Source organism: Myxine glutinosa, chromosome 2 (genome assembly GCF_964187855.1).
Source record: "Myxine glutinosa chromosome 2, kmMyxGlut1.1, whole genome shotgun sequence".
Classification (NCBI taxonomy): domain Eukaryota; kingdom Metazoa; phylum Chordata; class Myxini; order Myxiniformes; family Myxinidae; genus Myxine; species Myxine glutinosa.
Genome location: NC_136262.1, coordinates 162,511,490 through 162,525,791, shown reverse-complemented (window position 1 = coordinate 162,525,791; position 14,302 = coordinate 162,511,490).

Here is a 14,302-nt window from a genome sequence, read left to right as displayed (position 1 = left end):
TTTCTCCCACCGAAATTGTTGGGAAATGCTGTTTTATGAAGAAGAAAACCACTCCTTTTACATCTTCAGATGCATACGGCTGCCGAAGCAGTTTCTTGGCTATTGGGCACAATCCTGGATGGGTCACCCTCTGACACAGGATACTCAAATGGCTCATTCTTCCCAAGAAGCTGGTACTCATTTTTCTGACCTCGGAAGGATGACAAGCTGATTCAACCCAGCCGGTGTTCATTTAACGGTTGACAGGGGCTTGAACTCAGGATCTTGCGATCCTCAGCCAGCAACTTTAACCGTTAATCCTAAAAAAAAAACAGGCTTTTGCAAAGTTTTCACGGTCGTCAAGCAGCCATAAATCATCTGGACTGGTCTCCCATCTCTACCGCCTCTGACATCAACTCATCCTGGGAATTCTTCCAAAGTAAATTGCTCTCTCTCATGCACAGATTTATCCCATCTCGTCTTCAGTTGTCATACCCTTCCTCCTGTCCATGGTACACAGAATCTTGTGGTGAGGCTGTTGCCCAGAAACAACTTGCTTTCGTCTCCTGGAAAGCAAATCCAACGGAAGGAAATCTCATTTCCTTTCACAAAGCCCAAAACAAGTGTGTGTCCACCCTCAGGAGAGCCAGGAAACTATATCTCTCCGTTCTCAGGACCGAACTCTCTTATCTGTCTCCCTCTTCCAAATCCTGGTGGCATCTGGTCAAATCTGTTTCTGGTGTTTGTTCCCCCTCCATCCCCTCCCTCACCTCAAACGGCTACAAGGCTGACTCCGCACGTGAAAAAGCTGAATGCCTCAACTCTGTGTTTGCCTCTAAATCTTGTGTCCCAAACCCATCCCTCTCTGTACCCACCGTACCCAGTCGTACCCAGCTGCTCCTGGACTCTGTGTCCTTTCCTCCTGACAAGGTGGAAAAGTTTCTGTCAACCCTCGACTCTGATTCTGCAACTGGACCTGACGGCATCAGCCCACGGGTCCTAAAATCCTGTTCTTCTGCTCTCTCACTCCCTCTCTCTGTTCACTTCACCCTCTCTTTTGCTCAAGGTCATCTGCCATCTGCTTGGAAATCAGCCAACATCACCGCTTTGCACAAAAAAGGTGCAAAAACAGATCCTAGCAACTGCAGACCAATCAGCCTTCTCCCAATTATCAGCCAAGTCATGGAATCCATCATTGCTTCAGATATGAAATCTTTCCTCTTCTCCAATGGCTTGATCTCTGATCATCAATTTGGTTTCAGACCTGGTCACTCTACTCTGGACATGCTGCTTCTGCTTTCTCAACAATGTATGGAGGTCCTCAATGCCAAACAGGAAATTAGAGCTGTCTCCCTTGACATATCACGTGCCTTCGATACGGTCTGGCACCCCGCTCTGCTCACCAAACTTTCCTCCTTTGGTATCCATGGAAATCTCCACGCATGGCTGGCGGACTTCCTCTCTAGTCATAGTCAACGTGTGGCCCTGAATGGGTTTCTCTCATCTCCTCTTCCTGTTCAAGCTGGAGTTCCCCCAGGCAGTGTTCTGGGCCCTGTGCTTTTTCTGGTCTTCATCAATGATCTCTCTGACTCTCTTGAAAATCCTCTCTATCTCTTTGCTGATGACGCTACTCTCTGTCGCTCCATTCCTCATCCCTCAGATCGACAGTCTTCAGCCTCCTCACTCTCTGCAGACCTGGACAAAATCACAGACCGGGCAAACAAGTGGAACACGTCTTTCAATCCTGACAAGTCTCACACTCTTACGATGTCTCTCCGAAAAGACCGACTGGACAACCCTCCAATCCACTTTCTGAATAATCCTCTCCAAGAAGTTCTGTCACTCAAGCTTTTGGGTCTCACTATCTGCCATGATCTCTCCTGGGAAAACCACATTTCAAATCTGGCCTCCAAAGCCAGTCGCCGACTGGGCATCCTCCGTCTTGCGGTCCTTCCTTGGCACACCTGAGCTCCTCACCACATACAAGGATTTCATCCGCAGCTCAATGGAATACTGCTCTCCCCTCTGGGCTGGTGCTCCTGCCTCACACCAAGCTCGTCTTCACGCTGTTGAAACCAAAGCGTTCAGAATCATTGGAATCTCCCGCGATGAAGCTAACTCCAAGGGCCTTTCACTCACTCACCGCAGGCAGGTTGGTGGTCTTTCCGTCTTCTACCGACTCCTCTCTGGCCTTGCCCCCCCAGCTCTCTCTGGGCTCTGACCCCCAAATATTCCTACAGGTCGCACAAGATCTTCCTGCAACCCTCTTATGGTTAAACTGCCAAAATCAAGACTCGCTGCTCACCTTCACTCCTTCATTCCTCTTTTCTCCCGCCTCTGGAACAAACTCCCTCACTCTCTTCAATCCCACTCCACCCTCCAGGTCTTTAAAACAGCTGTTCACCACCATCTCTTATATCTTCCCCCATCCAAAACCTTGATCTTTTCTACCCCTGCTAATTTCACCCTAAATCCACTTTTTTGAAATACCAACTCCTGTCCTGGAAGTCCTTGGTGTACTTGTGTTTTATACTTCTCCAACCCCCCCCCCCCCCCACCCCTTTCCCACGCCTCCTCCCCCCAAGCCCTCTCCCTCCCACACATCTCCCTGCTCTCAAATGTTGTGTTTGTGTGCTTCCCTCCCCATCTTGTCTTCCGCTCCCTCTTTTTATATATTTTGTTTGTCTGGTTGATTTGTTTGTGAAATAAATGTTAGCTCTTTCACGAGCCTCGATTCAGTATACACACACAAAAAAAAAAAAAAAAAAAAAAAGGTTCCCCAAAAACATTGTGATTTTACACTTTGATATTTTGATGGGCTCTTTGTTTTTGTCCCCCGTCGCTCAGCGGAGCGAAAGGGGGACTATGGCTTTCCCCTCCGTCCATGTGTCCGTCCGTCCGTCCGTCCGTGCGTGCGTGCGTGCGTGTGTGCGTAAGCGAAGGACCGCATTCGAATTTGGTGTGTGGGTGCAACCCACGTCAAAATCCAAGATGGCCGCCGCCATGTATGTCTGATGCCATGTATGTCTGAACCTTGTAACCTGCATATCTTGAAAAATAAGTGAAGTACCAACTTCTAATCTGGTGTGTGGGTGTATCTAGGCATAAGGACGAACGCTATTAAAAATTGGGTCGCCACCTCAAAATCCAAGATGGCCGCCGCCATGTATGTCTGAACATTGTGAGATGAATATCTTGAAAAATAAGTGAAGTACCAACTTCTAATCTGGTGTGTGGGTGTATCTCTGCATAAGGACGAACGCTATTGAAAATTGGGTCGCCACATCAAAATCCAAGATGGCCGCCACCATATATATGTCTGAAACTTGTGAGCGAAATATCTCGAACAATAAGCGAAGTACCAACGTCTAATCTGGTGTGTGGGTGTATCTATTGGGTCGCCACGTCAAAATCCAAGCTGGCCACCGCCATGTATGTCTGAACCTTGTGAGATGAATATCTTGAAAAATAAGCGAAGTACCAACTTCTAATCTGGTGTGTGGGTGTATCTCTGCATAAGGACGAACGCTATTGAAAATTGGGTCGCCACATCAAAATCCAAGATGGCCGCCACCATATATATGTCTGAAACTTGTGAGCGAAATATCTCGAACAATAAGCGAAGTACCAACGTCTAATCTGGTGTGTGGGTGTATCTATTGGGTCGCCACGTCAAAATCCTAGACGGCCACCACCATGTATGTCTGAACCTTGTGAGATGAATATCTTGAAAAATAAGCGAAGTACCAACTTCTAATCTGGTGTTTGGGTGTATCTAGGCACAAGGAAGAACGCTATTGAAAATTGGGTCGCCACGTCAAAATCCAAGATGGCCGCCGCCATGTATGTCTGAACCTTGTGAGCGGAATATCTTGAAAAATAAGCGAAGTACCAGCTTCTAATCGGGTGTGTGGGTGTATCTAGGCATAAGGAAGAACGCTATTGAAAATTGGGTGGCCACGTCAAAATCCAATATAGCCACCTCCATGTATGTCTGAACCTTGTGAGCGAAATATCATATCATAGCATGTTTTCTGCGTCTTAAACTTTGTCAACTCACATCACTTCACCGATGGGGGACCTAGGCATAACGCTTGTTAATTTTACATTCATGATTAAGCCAATGAAGTTGTGGCAAGGGATATTGAATCCCGTTCGGAGTTGGATTACTAATGTTTATTGTCCCCCGTCGCACAGCGGAGCGAAAGGGGGACTATGGTTTTCCCCTCCGTCCGTGTGTCCGTCCGTCCGTCCGTCCGTGCGTGTTTGCGTGCGTGCGTGCGTAAGCGAAGGACCGCATTCGAATTTGGTGTGTGGGTGCAACCCACGTCAAAATCCAAGATGGCCGCCGCCATGTATGTCTGATGCCACATATGTCTGAACCTTGTGAGATGAATATCTTGAAAAATAAGCGAAGTACCAACTTCTAATCTGGTGTGTGGGTGTATCTAGGCATAAGGAAGAACGCTATTGAAAATTGGGTCGCCACGTCAAAATACAAGATGGCCGCCACCATATATATGTCTGAACCTTGTGAGATGAATATCTTGAAAAATAAGTGAAGTACCAACTTCTAATTTGGTGTGTGGGTGTATCTCGGCATAAGGAAGAACGCTATTGAAAATTGGGTCGCCACGTCAAAATACAAGATGGCCGCCACCATATATATATATGTCTGAACCTTGTGAGCGAAATATCTTTAAAAATAAGCCAAGTACGAACTTCTAATCTGGTGTGTGGGTGTATCTCGGCGCAAGGAAGAACGCTATTGAAAATTGGGTCGCCACGTCAAAATCCAAGTTGGCCGCCACCATATATATGTCTGAACCTTTTGAGCGAAATATCTTTAAAAATAAGCGAAGTACGAACTTCTAATCTGGTGTGTGGGTGTATCTAGGCACAAGCAAGAAGGCTGTTTAAAATTGGGTCGCCACGTCAAAATCCAAGTTGGCGGCCACCATATATATGTCTGAACATTGTGAGTGAAATATCTTGAAAAATAAGCAAAGTACCAACTTCTAATCTGGTGTTTGGGTGTATCTAGTACAAGGAAGAAGGCTATTGAAAATTGGGTCGCCACGTCAAAATCCAAGATGGCCGCCGCCATGTATGTCTGAACCTTGTGAGCGGCATATCTTGAAAAATAAGCGAAGTACCAACTTCTAATCTGGTGTGTGGGTGTATCTAGGCAACAGGAAGAACGCCATTGAAAATTGGGTCGCCACGTCAAAATCCAAGATGGCCGCCTCCATGTATGTCTGAACCTTGTGAGCGAAATATCATATCATAGCATGTTTTCTGCGTCTTCCACTTTGCCAACTCACATCACTTCACCGATGGGGGACCTAGGCATAACGCTTGTTTCATTTCGTATAGTGAGTTTCGTTTTGAGTAAATTGTTTTCAATCATCCAGCTTAGTTCACTTTCCATTCTATGCTATTGTTTTAATTTTCTTTTAATTTTTTATCATTTTTTTTTGTTTCTAATTTTCCATCAAATAAAATCCCATCACTCAATTGTTGAAGCTTTGAATGCGATTCGTCAAATGCACATTCCATTTCTTTCATTTTGCAGGTGCGCACGATGCTTTAAATGGTTTAAATTTGGGGGGAAGCGTATTACTTAGAATTACTTCCAAATTACTTCGAAATATATTGGAGTCTCCTGCGATGAAGCTAACGCCGAGGGCCTTTCACTCACTCACCGCAGGCAGGTTGGTGGTCTTTCTGTCTTCTATAGACTCCTCTCCGGCCTAGCTCCCCAACTCTGTCTGTGCTCTGTCCCCCAAATATTCCTACAAGTCGCACAGGATCTGCCAGCAACCCTCTTCTGGTTAAACTGCCAAAATCAAGACTCTCTGCTCACCTTCACTCCTTCATTCCTCTTTTCTCCCGCCTCTGGAACAAACTCCCTCACTCTCTTCAATCCCACTCCTCCATCCAGGTCTTTAAAACAGCTGTTCACCACCATCTCTCATCTTCCCCCATCCTTAACCTTGATCTTTTCTACGCCTGCTAATTCACCCCAGATCCACTATTTTTAAATACCGACTTCTTTCCTGGAAGTCCTAGCAGTGTCCATGTGTTTTATACCTCTCCCAACCCCCTATCCATCCTCCTCCCCCAAGCCTTCTCCCTCCCACAGATCTCCCGATGTCCCTATTCTCGGCTGTTGTAATTGCGTGCTTCCCTCTCTCTCCCCATCTTGTCTCCCGCTCCGTTTATCATATGTTTTATGTGTCAGTTTGTTTTTTGTGATTAATGTTAGCTCTTACACGAGGCTCGATCTTGTATACAAAAAAAAAAAAAAAAAAAGATGTAAAAGGTTATAAAATCAAAACAGCCCAATTTTATTGTTGAAGTGGCCTCCTGTGAATAGTTGGACAGAGGCTTAACAGCGAGACTGTATAATAAGTGCATTTTCAAACTGCACTTACCACAACAATGGTTGTGATAACTTCATATAAATTATTGTTGTAAAGGTGAAAGTGAAAGGTCTAAAATGTAAAATGCGAGATAAATAATTTGGAGGTTGCTTAGCAGACTCAAATCTGAAGAATGGAAACAAACAGAAAATAATCCGCCACTCTCCTTCCCCCCGCTTCCCCCCAAACCTTACAGATTTGTCTCAAAATTTCGACATTCACAGTCAAGTGTGCACAGTCAGAAAGGCACCACAAGTACAGTGGCACCTATATTATCCGGAATGGTAGGGTCCAAGGGTGTTCTGGATAAACAATATAAACAAATGGATGTTGAGGGAAGGGGTACATGTAATAAAGCAAATGAACACGACTAGGAATTTTTAACAGGGTAGAAAAGATCAAGGTTTTGGATGGGGAAAGATAAGAGATGGTGGTTTGTCTCTCTTTTCGGAGTGACAAAGTGAGAGTGTGAGATTTGTCAGGATTGAAAGACATGTTCCACTTGTTTGACCAGTTTGTGATATTGTCCAGGTCTGCAGAGAGTGAAGAGGCTCCTGCCTGCCGATCTGAGGGTTGAGATATGGAGTGGCAGAGAGTGGAGTCATCAGCAAAGAGATAAGAGAGGATTTTCAAGAGTCGAAAAACAAAGAAAAAACCCTCACATATACTTTCTCAACAACTATATATATATTCCTTCACAACAATCAACCTTCCTTTCGGAACCGCCTGCCTGGCGGTTCTCCACTGATGATATGAAGGTCGCATAGTGACTGATATAAAAACCGAAAGGTTTTCAGAGTTACAAGTGTATGGAAGGCTCACTGCGTTGCCCTGATGAAGCCCCAACAAGGGCGAAACCAGGTCGGTAACTGTGAGTTTTTTTTGCATGCACTTGTGACAGTATCTGAATTTATAATCCATAATGACGCACTGCTAGATGGTTCCCCTGGAGCTTTGCAGGCAATGCGGACACGCATGGCGATGACGTCATGACGTTCGCTCATTAGGTTGGAGAGCCAGATTACAGATACCAATTATATATATATTAGTTAAATAACCCGGTGTGTACCCCGATTTAGAATCGGTACACCGTATCCCTGCGCATCGTAAGAGGCGATTAAGGGTTGGCGTCAGGAAGGGCATCCGGCCATAAAACATTGCCTCAAAACAGGGAACCGTAATTGTCATGGGGCCCGCAAGGCTAACCCCCGCTCTAGCGGGGTAAATGGCCTTAAAACGATCATTCATTCATTCATATATTAGTTAGATAACTAGAAGTGTAATACACCCATCGAGGGAATAAGGACAGTGTTGGTTAATGTTTTGCTGTGAAGTTCATTGTTATCACATACAAAATTTCAAAGCTTTTCTGTTTAGTGTATCAAACTTTTTAGACATCCTTGATTGTTACACCAAGTGAAACTTTATCTCTAATTTAATCACATTGTTCTCTGGTTTCTTTCATATCACATTGCGATGCAGTAAAGATTTTACGTGCAAAATTCATTTTGTGCAGCATATTTGAATGGTAATTGGCACTCTACTTTTCCTCTTTTATAGTTTATCAGCGCAAACTGATGCACTACTATAATTAGTGCTAGAATTTCAAAATCGTGGAATTCTGCATTAAGGAAGCAGTGCATACTTTCTCCATTTCTGCTCAGGAGCACAATAATGAATATTGGTTCAAATGTGAAGTTACAACTTTCATTTAAGTCTTTTGGCTTATTCCAGAATTGTAATTTTTCGCTTATGTTTAAGTCATTTAATTCGCAAGAAAACATTATTATTATAACCACTGCGGCCTCATTCCCTCTATTTCACACCATATCCATATCCTTCTATTCATTTTCACAAGGTAAAACTCTCCGCCATGGTGGATGCAGTTTCTGTTGTGTCAAAAGAATGACAGGATAGTTAAGTTAAATAGTTATTCCTGCTGTGCTATCCCATTTGAATAGTCAAATAACACAAAGAATCACTATACGTTTGCACTCGAGTATACTATATGATGTGTAATGTATGAAGCCGAGATCCACATCAATCCTTTGTTTTCACTGACGTCACAAATTACCCATCTCGCATTGCGCGGCGGCCATTTTGATACCCAAGCTAATCTGTCCGTGTGCGCTGATATTGATTTGTTGCGTTGGTTTATGGTGAATGCGGATCGCAAAACGTCTGTTTTATAAAGTAATTTTGTTTGTTTTGTCACGTTCATGTGGAGTGTGGTGCCATCTAGTTTATATTACGTATTGTTGCCCAACAAACACAGAACATTCGGTTTAAGTTTGCCGTGGACCAGTGAACTGGTGAACACCTGGGCAGTGGGTCAACCTGCAACCAACTACCTGTAGAACAGACTTGGAGTGTACGTAAGGATACGGTAGATCCAGGCTTGAGTATGGCTAGCAGTGCGAGTGCCAACCTTGGCTACCAAGAGACGCTCCCCCCGGACGTTCTTGTTCGTTACAAAGAGAAGATTTCTGTCATTGGGTGTGACCCTTATGGTCTATCAAATGATCAATTTGAGAAGAATGTGAGCAAGTGGCCTCAGGTGACCCACATCGACGTGATCAACTACCTGTTGTTCAGCAAATCGGCCTATACCAAAGATGAGTTGAAGAAGTATAAATCCCTCGAGGCATACAGGTTGTACCAAGATGGATGGGTGCGACAAATCCTACACAAAGAACTGAATGACGTCCACTTGATTCGATCCAAGGTATTAATATTGTTACAGATCGCGGTTAGATGTTATAGACCGAGCGGTGGTGTAAGACCGCGACCTAACAAACTCACCCGATTCACCCAGACTTTGGCCGTATCGCACCGTAGCTGCCCAATGGGGAAAAGACAAAGGCGACGAATGCAAAGAGGAAAAAGAAGGCCAAGACGAAAGACAAAAGGTTTGAAATATTACTACTGAATTTATTTACTATTTACACACAAGCAACAAAAAGCAATTCAGTTTATTTACAAGTACAAGACGCAGATGACACAGTGCAAATTTAGCTTATCTACAGACTTAACTAACCCAGGACAGCACAAACAGAACACTGACTCACGCGGGGAATTGATGATAGGACTGGCGGGAGATGGATGGCTGGCGGGATAGGGAGGTCCACTGGTCCTTCAGCACGATTGACTCGTTGGGCAGCCGCCGCTCCTCCGCGGCCGTGCTCCAAACTGCCGTCCAGGCCTCACGCTGCTGTGGCTGCTGTTTCGGTGGCTCCAGCTGCAGCAAATGCAGTTGCGGTGGCTCGAGCTGCAGTTCAACTCTGGACTTCTTGGTTGGACTCAACTCCTTGGACTCCCTCTCGTCTCTCGGTAAAGGCTCATCTCCCGTCTGCCTGTCTGGTCCAAACCCTCACTCTTTCTTCTTTTCTCTCACTCCTCACCACCGCAACCACTGACCCTCCTCTGGCAACCGACTCAGACCAACTCATCTATCGTTGCCACACCCCTGCCTTGGGTTATATAGGCCCCCGCCCCTCAACCTTTGCGAACCTCCCCCACCGCTCTTCCTCCGCCCTCTGTAGCCAAACCCCTGGCTCATGGTTGGTCGAGCGGGGCTGGTTCACTCCTCCCCCTCTATGACGAGGTGGAGACACGCCTTTCTTCCCCAACCCTGCCTCGTGGCCAATGGCGGCAATTGGATCGGAGGGGAGGTAATATGGGCAATCGAGGCTTTTGGGGATGGGAAGGAAAGGGGGTCTATTCTCTTTCACTGGTGCAATGGAGTACTTTTAATTAATGGGAGACACAGCCTTATCCTAAAACACAGAATAAGAGATAACTATCAAAAGAAAAGATATATCGTGACCTACATGTATGTTTTTCTATGGACTAACTACGGGAACGCCCTTTGACCTTTATACAACCACAACGGAGGGAGGAGGGGTGATATTTTACAACAACCTTTTACAACAACCTTTTACAACATTTTACCACCACCACAAAATAAAAAAAAAACACATTCTCATATTCACAACACTGCACCCTCCTCCCCTTAGGCACGTCCCGGGCCTATTACTTTTACCTTAGTGTGGCATGTAGGTGTAGTTCCCTCTACTTTTAGCCTGACCCTGAGTGCGACAGTTTTAAAACATAAATAAATGTGTCCCGCTGCTCCATTGCACCCTGCCTAACAGACTTACGCCCACAGTTAACCGAATTGCGGAATGGTCTTCAAACTACACACTGACGGTGGGAAGCATTATTTACAATTGACGCTATTTTTATTTACAAAACTAACCCAGGACCTGTAATTGTTCTTTCTGGGGGGAGGACAGTCTGCTCTGCATCAATGCACCATTAAAGCACCCAAAAACGCACCAATACACACCCAAGCACCAATCGGTGCAGTCACCATTGTTCAATGAATAAAATAAAACCAACAAACCCAACCCTGCAGGTGTCTCTTGCTCTTCGGCTCCCTCTGCTGGTTATTATTATTTCTTCCAGTTGTTGTCATTTCCATTTTGCTTTGCTTACTGGCGGCCTATTTGTAATAAAGTGTGCCCAAGGTGTCCTTTTTATTTTCGTTTATTTATGGCCCACAGGGCCGACTAGTGTGGTTCACCTGTGGGGCATCGGTGCCCTGTGGCCAAGGTCCGCCAGCAAGATTTCGGGCCCTCATGGCCGGTTCCAGCAGAGGGGCCTTGCCCCAACCCATGGGGTCCATAAGTGGTGCTCGGCCACTGACATGTGGTCCATAATGTGGTGCATCGATGCAGACAGCTGGTTCTGGGAATTTCGGGCGCACAATGGCCGACCCACACACGCTCCCCTCGGCGCCCAACGGCGCTCAGGTCCTCATGTGGGAGACAAAAAAAGGGGGGACAAGACAGATGAGCGAGGGGTAAGGTCTCAAGGGTACACATCAAAAAGGCAATGCAAGGCGAAATGCGTACGGAGGGCGAAGTGAGAAAGCTCGTCCCTACCGTACGTCACCCCCCTGTTACCTAGCCTACCCTTGCCCTTACCCCATATGTACAAAATCTACGCATTACCAATTCGTCACTACTGTCACGTCTTCCCCATATTTCCCCTATACCAAATTCGTCTCCACAATCCCTCTACTTCAAAATTTGCCATCACCAATTCATCATCAATCCTCATAAGGAGGGAGAGATGGAATTACGCACAATGTCACACCCACGTCATGATGCGTCGCACAATCCAAACATTTGCATCATAAAAAATAATCAAAACATGGCATGGTGTGGAGTACCTGTCACCTCAGGTGAGTGGATGCAGATGGTGCGAGGAGATCCTTCATCCTAACTATCCTCTAAATGACTTTAACACACTTTACACTACCCGGGGTCTTTCCCTGCCAATCCATTGGCCAACTTACACTATGGGTTCTGAAAACCAATTCCCATTGGCCAAACTGTGGTGCTTTTCAATTTGGGGTCTCACTCCCCCGATTCATCTCCCGGTGCCCTCGCACAATTTCTGGGCCGCGACGTGTAGCTCTCCCAACAGGTCTACCCACCTGCACACCTCCACCACTGTAGTTGCCACCCGAGCTTACCTAGCTCCTCACCCTAACCTATCTAACTGGGGGCAGCCCCTCTCCTGGCTCTGTCACCCCATGGTGCCCTCTGGCACTGGGCTACCCGGGTCCGTCCTCCGGATCCTCGGGCCCCATCCACACAACTACTACCGGCTCCCAGAGCCCACCTGCGGCCTCACCTGGCCGACATCCTTACAGTGGTGGAGTGCCCAAACCAACTACACACACTAACAGGCTACACGCCCAGCCATTTCCACAACACTAATGCACCCATCCACAGACCATTCTTTCACCCGCACCACAGATGCCAATATCCAACCACAATTTACCTGCCCCCTCTACCTAACACTTACACTACCCGCCCCGGGTATCCGTGATGGGGGTCCACTCTTCCCCCATTCACACCTTCGCACCATCCACTCCACTCCACAATTTCCACCATACTCACTCCACGACCATCCATTCCAATACTCCATACCATTTATTCCATACACCTGTCTTTCATTCACCTGTCGTTGCACACCTGTGCAATCTCACCTGGTGCCACCTGCACCCTCCTCCTCTTTCTGGACCATTTGGTCAACACAACACGCAATCACCACTACTCCCTCATACACTGCTCCATTCACCTGTTCAGTTGCACACCTGTGCAATCACACCTGTTCAATTCTCACCTGTTCAATCCTCACACACACGGCATCATCTCAGCTAACTTCTCCCCTCTGAAACTTGCGCTTCCCAGTCGTCCCTTTAAACTATTGCGCTCCCACGTCATTATAATCCACACTAATCTACCTGCGTCCCCACTACAGGTATCAGTCACTAACTAAACTTAACGTTACCTAATGTCAATCTCTTCTCGATCCCTATCATTATCCAAGCCCTCCCTGGCTCGGTTGTCATAGCCACCCCATAAACTATTGCGCATTTGCCCCCACTCTGTGAGGGATGGTGGATTTGCCATCCCACCACATCGGGGGTCTCTCACTATCAATTTTGTTCGTCCAGATTCCATAAGTCAAAAATTTTCTATTTACTGCCAATTCTATTCACTTTTCTAAATTTTGTATCAAATCACTACTATCACTATCACCATCACCCGTCTACTTATTAGGTCCTCTCGGTGCGCCAATTCACATCTACAGCCCGGCTTCGTACAGCCGAGCAATGGATGCTGGTTCTTTTGTGTCCGCGGCTGGATACGTCCCGCATTCGGGGCAGGGACGGGGGCTTACCCGGGCCGAGATCCCACGCATCACCTCGGCGTGGGGCCATCCAATGTCCCGATCTCGACCTGCCGGCACGTCTCAACAAAACGTGGTCGCCATAACGACCCTTCCTATCCAGCTGCCCGCTCCGCCTAGTGGAGCCCGGCCGCGGCCGTTCCAAGCGAGGCATAGCGTGGATCGCGTACGGCGGTTCTTTCGAAACCGCCGTGGTTCGGATCCCCGCTGATCCTCGCGGCACGCGAAGCTGCCCGACGCGCACCGAGGGCCTGATCCGGCTAAAAGTCGACCTAACCTTTAACCCGGTTACCGTCGACGCTTCACCTGCAGGCTTCCATGCATACGCTACCTCTTTCTTGCTCATACATGCAGCCGTTCCCATTCTCCTCGTACCTTTTCTTTCACACCTCGGTACACTCACTCCGCTCACCGACTTGGTCACACACCTGACCACCGAACACTTTGGCACACATTCGTTGCTCGCACACCTCACCAATACACCGCTTCGCGCCCCTTTCTCGGTCACCTCCTTTGTGACGATCACAGGTGTGCTCTCACCCGCACACCCAACCACGTGCCTCACTACCAACTCAAATGTGCCTTCCCACACACGCTCTACCATTCCAGGTGTGCATCCTTCCATCCCAGGTGTACATCCTCGCCCACCTGTCACAACCAGCTCACGCTCCGTTTCACTCTCACTACTCTCACCTCCACTCTCAGTCGCGCACTCACCCTTACTCTTGACAGCATGCGCTTTCCCCATGCACCCGTCCGTTACACACCTTTCTCGCGCGTCCTCCCGCGCACACTTTTTCGTTACTTCCTCCGTAACACTCACCACACCGCGCTTCCCTGTGCTCCCTCGCACACGCGCTTCGACCAATTCACTCTTGACGGCACACTCACTCCTCGGCGTGCACTTTTTCCTCACACACCCCATGGTCGGACATTCTCGCACACCCCTTTTTTCGCACACCTGTCCTGTCACACACCTCACCAACGGCCTTTCACGAACACCCGGATCCAAACCAATCCCCAAGCCGACTGAATCTCCCCTCACATCATATACATTGCCACTCACCTCCGTACCTCGTCGCACCTCCTCTGCCACCTGCAAACTTTTTATTTGGTCAGTGAGCACCGCA